Consider the following 6,698-nt stretch of genomic DNA (forward strand, 5'->3'; position numbering starts at 1 on the left):
TGGACTGGGAATTTGGGGTTAATAGATGCAAAGTATGGCATTTGGAATGGATAAGCAATGAGATCCTGTTGTGTAGCCAAGGGAAATGTATCTAATGACTTGTGATGGAACATGATGGAGGATAATGTGAGAAAAAGAAAATACATATATATATTACTGGGTCACTTTGCTGTAGATTAGAAATTGACAGAACTCTGTAAATCAAGTATAATAGAAAGAATAAAAATCATAAAAAAATAAATAAAACAATTGTACATAAAATAGACGTGACAAGGATTTACTGTATAGCACAGGGAATTATAGTTGATATCTTATAAATAATGTATGATGGAATATAACCTGAAAAAAATAACTGAATCATCATGGTGTATACTTGAAAGCAACACAATAATGTAAAATAACTACACTTCAGTTTTTTTAATTTAAAAAAAATTTTTTAAACCATACTGGTTTAAAATTATTTTTTATATCGTTATGACCCCAAACACAGGAGTTCAGAAAACAAATGCCCTTAGAAAGATAAAGCCAAATTTTTAGTCACAAAGATTAATATTCATTTGGTTAGACTAAATGATAAATATTAGATTGGGGAAAAAAAAGGGGCAATGTCAAACTAGTGTGATCGGAGCTCTTATAAGGAGAGCAAAGGGTGCTAAGAAAGGGGTGCAAAGGGAGTTCCCGTCGTGGTGCAGCAGAAACGAACCCAATTAGGATCCATGAGGTTGTGGGTTCAATCCCTGGCCTCTCTCAGTGGGTTAAGGATCTGGCGATTCCATGAGCTGTGGTGTAGACTGCAGAAATGGCTCAGATGTGGCGTTGCTGTGGCTGTGGTGTAGGCTGGCGGCGGTGGCTCCAATTCAACCCCTAGCCTGGCAACCTCCGTATGCCACAGGTACAGCCGTAAAAAGACAAAAGACAAAAAAAACGAAAGAAAGAAAGGGGTGCAAAGCAGATGCAGTAAGCTGTGGTTGGCATAATAAGACCTACATAGACACAGGCAAAAGCTGTGTTATGATGGAAAAGTAAAATGGATGATTCAGTTAAACAAGTATTTATCGTATACTGGAATGCCAGACATGGTGAAAGTCAATCAGACATAGAATTAAAAAAAAAAATGCAACAATGTCATCAAAGATTCATGTCTTTTCTACCTTGCCACGTTGTTCTCCACATGATGGCTTTTCATGCTGGTATTTGGGACCTCATGATCATAAAGTGTTACCATAGTTCTAGGCACCACATCTTAACACTAGGAAAATAAGAGGGTTAAAGGCTTTCTCTTCACCAGTCTTTCTCTTTTTATCCAAAAATCAAAACTTTCTTTGATAATGCGTGTGTGTGTGTGTGTACATATACATATACATATACATATGCCAGATCACTTTGCCATACAAAGTGAAATTGGCACAACTGTGTAAATCAAGTATACTTCAATTTTTTTAAAAATTGTTTTTAAAAACAAACTTTCCCTGAAGTCTCTAGGCAGACTTTCTCTTGTGTTTCATTTGTCAGAAATGAGCCACAAGACAAAGGTAGAGGGATGAGTGAGAATGATAACTATGTGGTAAAGTATTTTAGAAGTGTCACAGGCTAAGTATATTGTCTACCAGAAAGAAAATGGGATTCTGTTTCCAGACTACTAATATTCATCTGGTCGACCCCTCCTCCTGGGGACATGAAGATTATAGTCTCCTGCCTCTCTTGAAGTGACATGTGACCATAGGACAGTTCTAGACAATGAAGTGAATGATTTAATACCTAGAACTTGGGTCTATGTTTCCCTATATCAGGAAGCCCTGAAGTCTTGTATTGAAGTGTAGTTATCATAAGTTCATTCCATCAACCTCATCCCTGAGTGATGTCTATGCTGAGCAGCGTCCCCCTCCAGCACCAGCTCACAGTGGTTAATGGAGTAAACCCAAGATTCAGAGAATGAGCAAGAAGTAAAACCGAGATTCAGGGACTCTTTGTTACCACATATGACCTAGCCTATCTTTGAGGCATGATTGATGCTAGAAGTGAGGAGCTTCTGCGGAAAAAGATCCTTATAGTAAGTGCCATTGGTTTAGCAGTTTGGCGGTACATAGGCAGATAAACTGATATTGGAGGCTGGAAAGATGGTAAATTTTTGACTGTGATAAATTGGTAGGCAAATTTATCACAAATTTTAAATAGGTATACCTAATATACCTGTTGCTCTAGGAAAAGAGGTTTTAAAAATTAGAGCATTAGTAGTGTGTGTGTTGGTTGTCAAGGTATTACAAGAAAAGTAAGAACTCAGGAAAGAACTGGCCAGATTCAAGCAGAAGTGAAAGTAAATAAAAGTCCAAATGCAGGTCTTTGCAGGATTGGAGAGAACAACCACTTCTCACTCCAAGAGCAAAAGATAAAAATGAGAGCACAACATATAACATGGTTATTCAATTATTTGTGTGAGTACAGACATTCATTTCATTCTATGGGTTATAACATAATACTATCCTTATCTGTTTTGTTCAAATTCATTTGAGCTTTGGACATTGAGAGTTCCTTCAATTTGTCCCCATCCTTTTTTTAGCACTTCCTTAGTTTCTGGTGCTACAAGATGATTCAGGCTCATCCTGTACTCCCCCTGCCCTGGAATCAGTTGCTTCTCTCAAGGACCCCTGATTCCTTTTATCAGAGAATCGCATTTAGAAACCAAGATATGGGAGATCCCATAGTGGTTCAGTGGGTTAACCCAACTGGTATCCATGAGGATGCGGGTTTGATCCCTGGCCTCTCTCAGTGGGTTAAGGATCTGGCATTGTCACAGCTGTGATGTAGGTCGCAGGCACAGCTGGCATTGCTGTGGCTGTGTGGACTGATAGCTACAGCTCTGATTTGACACCTAGCCTGGGGACTCACACATGCCATGTGTGAAGAAAGAAAAAAGAAAGAAAGAAAGGGAGAGAGGGAGGGAAGGAAGGGAGGGAGAAAGGGAGCAAGGGAGGAGGAAGAAAGAAACCAAGGAGTTCTTGTGCTGGCTCAGCAGTTAATAAACCCAACTAGTATCAATGAGGATGTGGGTTCAATCCCCTGTCTCACTCAATGGGTTAAGGATCCGGCATTTCTGTGAGCTGTGGTGTAGGTTAAAGACTCAACCTGAACTTAGCATTGCTGTGGCTGTGGCATGGGCTGGCAGCTGTAGCTCTGATTCGACCCCTAGCCTGGGAACCTGCATATGTCACAGATGCGGCCATAAAAAGACAAAAAGAAAAAAGAAAAGAAAGAGAGAGAGAGAGAGAGAGAGAAAGAAAAAGAAAGAGAAAGAAAGAGAAGAGAGGAGAGGAGAGGAGAGGAGAGGAGAGGAGAAGAGAAGAGAAGAGAAGAGAAGAGAAGAGAAGAGAAGAGAAGAGAAGAGAAGAGAGAAGAGAAGAGAAGAGAAGAAACCAATATATGAGCCCTAGGTGTTCCTGCCAATTGCGGGTATCATGGTGTCTAGACTTTCTCAGCAGAACGAGCTAGAAAATATATATATCTACTACCCTAGGCATAAAACACACATCCGTTTTTATCTATGTATCTATATATATATATTATAAACCCAAATTTCATACTGATACCTCCGATTGCAAACCAATGTCACACCATTCATTCTAGACTTACCCATTTCTTTCATTCTTTCTTTTTTCTTTTTTGGCAGTGGCCCTGGCATGTGGAAGTTCCCAGGCCAGAGATGAGCCCACACCACAGCAGTGAGTACACACTGCGCCACAAGAGAACTCCTCCTCCTTTCTAAACTGTAACTTCTTTCTCCAGCAGAGAGAAATCTGGCTCTCATGATCTACATTATAACTACTTATTTGTTTAATCTTAGTGTATACATAAGTACTTTTAGAATCTCTAGCCCATATCCTTCTAAGAAACAAATTTACTAACTGGAGTTGAATATCTATGTACATTTGTCTTGAGCCTTGAAGTATTCAGTCACAACTCTGTTTTCCAAAGTATTTAAGCTAGTTCTTTATTCTCTCCAGTGGGTTAGGTTATTCTTTTGTAATCCATTCAGATGTTTTGTTGTGATTTATATTCCATTTCAAGCCTCCTCTACATCCCTGTTGATTTTTTTTAATTAAATACCTGTAAAATTCATTCTTTGCCATGTATGATTTTAAGCATTTTGACTAAGGCATAGAGTCACATGTTCACCTCCAGAGTTATGATACAAAACAGTTCCATCACCCAAAATTTCCCTAAACTGTTCCACTGTAGTCAGCTACTTCCTAAACCCCTACCCTTGGCAACCACTGATCTGTTTTCCATTCCTATAGTTTTGCCTATTCCAAAATATCATATAAATGGAATCATTCAATATGTACCCTTTTGAATCTGACTTCTTTCACTTAGCAGAATGCATTTAGTTCATCCACACTGTCATGTGAATTACCTGGTTCCTTATTATCACTGACTAGTACTCTTTTGTATGCATTACAATACTTTACCCGTCACTGGTTGAAGGATATCTGGTTGTTTATAATTTCAGGTGAGTATGAATACAGGTGCTATTAACGTTTTCATACAGGCTTTTGGAAATATAAATTTTCATTACATTTGGGTGACTACCAAGGAGTGGGATTGCTGGGTCATATGGTAGGTGCACTTTTAACCTTTTAAGAAACTGACAAACTGCCCAAGTGGCCTTAACCATTTTGCATTCCCACCAGTGAAATATAAGTGTCCAGCTGTTCTTCTGCTCATCAGCATTTGGTGTTGTCAGTTTTGTTTATTTTAGCCATTCTAAAGGGCATGTAGGAGTTCCCTGGTGGCACAGCAAGTTAAGGATCAGGCTTTATCACTGCTGTGGCTCAGGTCTGATCCCTAGCATGGCCAAAAAGAGAATGATAGATAGATAATAGATGATAGATAGATAGACAGACAGACAGACAGGTAGACAGATAAATGGTGTGTAGTGGTAACTCATTATAAATTTAATTTGCATTTCCCTAATGTCTGATGATGTTGAGCATGTTTTCATGTGCTTATTGGCTACCTGCATGCTTTGGGTAAAGTATCTGTTCAAATCTGCTGGTTTGGGATTGATGAGGATGATAATGATGATGATGATGATGGTGATTACTATTATTTTCTTAGTGTTGGCCTTTGAGAGTTCTCTGTGTATTCTGGCTATAGATCCTCTATTAGAGATGTGCTTTCCAAATATTTTCTCCCAGTCTGTAGCTTATTTTTTCATACATATGTGTATACATAGGTATGTATATGAACATACTATTGTTCCAACAGTATTTGTTGAAAAGCCTATCCTTTCTCTCTTAAATTGCCTTTGCGCTTTTGTCAAAAATTAGTTGACTGTATTTATATTTCTGGACTCTCTATTCTGTTTCATTGATCTTTGCAGTAATCATTTCACCAATATCACAGGTCTTAATGTCTACAGATTTATAACAGTTCTTGAACTCAGATAACAATTGTCTTCCCAATTTGTTCTTCTTTTTCAAAAAAATTTTGGCTATTCTAGTTCTTTTTTCTTCCCATATAAATTTTAGAATCTGCTTATAGAAATCAACCAAAAAAACCCATTAATATTTTGATTGAGGATTTCCCATCATGGCTCAGTGGTTAACCAACCTGGCTAGTATCCATGAGGAGGCAGGTCCAATCCCTGGTCTCGCTCAGTGGGTTAAGGATCAGGCGTTGCTCTGAGCTGTGGTGTAGGCCAGCATCTACAGCTCTGATTCAACCCCTAGCCTGGAAACCTCCTATGCCTTGGGTGAGGCCTAAAAAGAAAAAAAAATTTGATTGAGATGGTGTTGAATTTATATATTAACTTGGGAGAACTGACCTCCTAACAATAATCAAACTTTTGAACCACGAACACAGTTTTCCTCTCCACTTAAGTCTTATTTGAAACACTCTCATCAATGTGTCATAGTCTTTGGCATACAGATCTGGCATATTTTTTAGATTTATATGTAAGTATTTTTGTTAGGGTAATTATGGAATTTTTAATTCAAATTTTAATTATTCATTGTTACTATATATAATTGATTTCAATATATTGGCCTTTTATATTGTGATTTTTCTAAACTCACTTACTACTTCTGGGAGGGTGAGAGAAAACATTCTTGCCTTTTTCCCAGTAACAGGGGGAAAGCATTCAGCCTTCCTTTATTAAGTATGACATTAGCTATAGGTTTTGGTGGGGGGGGGGGCGATGTAGATACTTTATACCAGATTAAGGAACTTTCCTTATAACATTGGTTTGCTGAAAGTCATCGTGAATTAGTGTTGAATCTTGTCAAAAAAAATTCCTGCATTTATGGAAATAATCATTATTTTTCCTCTTTAGTCTGTTACTATGGTGAGTTACATTGATTGATTTTTCAAAGTTGAACCAGCCTTCCATTCCTAAAATAAATTCACACTAAGTCATGATGTAGTATCTCTTTTGTACCTCTTTTGTACGTTGCTGAGTTCAATTTGCTAACATTTTGCTGTGAATTGTTTGTCCATGAAGAAGAGTGATCTGTAATGTTTGTTTCTTGTAGAGTCGTTGTCTGGTTTTGGCATTAAAGTAATGCTGACCTCATAAAATGAGTTGGGAAATCATCCTCCTCTTCTATTTTCTGAAAGAGATTATGGATTGGTATTAACTCTTTGTTAAATGTTCGGTAGAATTCATTAAACCATCTGTGCCTAGAGTTTTCTTTGTTGCAAGG

This window comes from Sus scrofa, chromosome 1, assembly GCF_054392235.1.
Source record: "Sus scrofa isolate SSC_HxYL_T2T_F1_AM1 chromosome 1, Sscrofa_HxYL_maternal_Yorkshire_Landrace_v2.0, whole genome shotgun sequence".
NCBI lineage: Eukaryota > Metazoa > Chordata > Mammalia > Artiodactyla > Suidae > Sus > Sus scrofa.